This window comes from Anomaloglossus baeobatrachus, unplaced genomic scaffold (assembly GCF_048569485.1).
Source record: "Anomaloglossus baeobatrachus isolate aAnoBae1 unplaced genomic scaffold, aAnoBae1.hap1 Scaffold_115, whole genome shotgun sequence".
Taxonomy (NCBI): domain Eukaryota; kingdom Metazoa; phylum Chordata; class Amphibia; order Anura; family Aromobatidae; genus Anomaloglossus; species Anomaloglossus baeobatrachus.
Genome location: NW_027441885.1, coordinates 379,649 through 382,320, shown reverse-complemented (window position 1 = coordinate 382,320; position 2,672 = coordinate 379,649).

The following is a 2,672-nucleotide window of genomic DNA, read 5'->3' as shown; positions in this document are numbered from 1 at the left end:
AAGGTACATGTGTCACATGTAATAGTATATATATATATATTGTACTAAGCTCTACACCAGAAATAGAAAGTAGTCCCTCTGCCTTCTGTCTAGGTGCCCTGAGTTATGTCCTGTAAACTGTCACAGGGACCCAGACACACATGTGTAGTAGGGGAATATCCCTGCTAAGATGCCAGTGCTAGAGCACTCGTTTGCTGTGGAGTTGAACGCTATGTGAGCAGTTCTTACCTTCAATGAGCAGAAGTCTCTTTTTTCAGATTTCAATATCTCTGTGGGTATCTGGCAGAAATATGGAATACTCTTTACTGCTAAGACCCTGTACACCACTCCCACTAAAGGGGGCTTTACACGCTGCGACATCGCTAATGCGGAGTCGTTGGGGTCACGGAATTTGTGACGCACATCCGGCCGCATTAGCGATGTTGCTGCGTGTGACACCGATGAGCGATTTTGCATCGCTGCAAAAACGTGCAAAATCGCTCATCGGTGACATGGGTCTCCATTCTCGATTATCGTTACTGCAGCAGTAACGATGTAGTTCGTCGCTCCTGCGGCAGCACACATCGCTCCGTGTGACACCGCAGAAACGAGGAACCTCTCCTTACCTGCCTCCCAGCCGCTATGAGGAAGGAAGGAGGTGGGCGGGATGTTCCGGCCACTCATCTCCGCCCCTCCGCTGCTATTGGGCGGTCGCTCAGTGACGTCGCTGTGACGCCGCACGGACCGCCCCCTTAGAAAGGAGGCGGTTCGCCGGTCACAGCGACGTCGCCGGGCAGGTAAGTATGTGTGACGGGTCTGGTCGGTGTTGTGCAGCATGGGCAGCGATTTGCCCGTGTCGCGCAACAGATGGGGGCGGGTATCCACACTAGCGATATCGGGACCGATATCGCAGTGTGTAAAGTAGCCTTTAATAAACTGTGTAAAGGATTTTAAGTAAAAATCCACAATAAACCAGCGCTAGATGGGTTTTTATAATTTTATTAATAGACCACAAATAAAAAATTTTTTGCTATCCTTGTTTCAAGACAGAGTATTTGATAATATACAATACACTGATTATTACTAAAACCAAGGACCACATAAAACAAGGACCACATAAAATAAAAAATGAAAGTAATGAGAATAAAATTCTTTTGTATAACCAATTAACTTCGAGGTGATACAATATTCACATTGATTTAGTTTTACCAGTCTAATGTAATGCCCCGGCCGGTGGCATATATTTTGTTTGGTTAATAATTTAGACTTATACAATGAAAGATGTACTATACCACCCCTGGCTAACTTACAAGTTTTAAGTTGTACAATATAAGTTTGCGACGTTATATTCATATATAGGAAGGCAAACAATATTGGCAATTTAGTGGCACCCACCATACGTAATCTTACAGCACCTAATAAGGGAGGATTATTTGGCCTGAAAGGTTTTTTTCCATGCAAAAGCTGTATAGTATGTAAGAATACAAAAAATATTTCACGGAAATCCTTCTTACAGGGGCAGTCAGAAGTCATGATTAGAGAATTTATTACATGTCAATCAAAGGGAGTAGTATATTGCATTCAATGTCCCTGTCAGAAAAAATACATTGGGAGAACTATTAGACCCCTATGGAAAAGGGTGGGTGAGCACATTAGAAGTGTTAAAAATAAATGTACTAAGCACCCCCTATCCAGACATTATGTGTTAAAACATGGAGGGTCCTTTAAAGGATCCCAAGTATGGGGCGTACAAAAAATAACTAAGGATTGGAGAGGTGGCGATTTCATTAAAAAAATGTCACGAGCAGAAAGCCAATGGATTTTTGAATTGAACACCTTGAAACCATATGGACTCAATAATGATATAGAACTGTTTGCTTTTAATTAATTTATATTTTTATAGGTAGAGGAGTAATAGGTACTGATAATAATACGGAGAGAAGGAAAAAAAAAAAAAAAAAAAAAGCGATTGTCATGGAGATATATGTGTATATATGCATAATATATATTAAAATTGGTGCTTCACTTGCCCAAGGTTGATGTAGATATAAGGGGCTTTTCATATTATAGCAAATTTATATTACACCTTTATGATGTCCTTTTGTTAAATTTATTGTTGAAAAAAAGCATATGCATATATACACATTGTCTTCCCAGTATATGATGATACAAGCAAGGCTATATATAGGTCTTTTTAGAAAAACCTTTAGAAAAACCTTTGCACATAATTATATTATATGGCTATTATGAACGGTCTTTCACAAATTGATATATGTAGTGGTCATTGAATGTTGGTTGAATTTAAACATTGTTTAATTTTATGCAAATTATAACCAATTAAATATATGCATAAATAGTGCTCTAGGCAACAGCTGAGTTATCCTTGAGGAAGGGGGCCGTTACACGCCCCCGAAACGCGCGTCGGATCAGGACTCTGTTTTTGCCTACCTCACCTGTGCGGTGATAACCTGCCAAGTAATCTCTCCCTCGTGTGGAATCAACCGGCTTCCACTGGACACGGTACGGATTGCCTGCTGGAGAGGTTGAGAGGTTACCGCTGACATTTCCTTTGTCTGCAACCAGGATACATTGGTACCTCCAGCGGTTCTGCATTGCTCGTTTGGAAGCGGATCGGAGCCTTGTGTGGTGCTAACCTGCCAAGCAACTTCCTCCTGTGTGGAATCAGTCAGCTG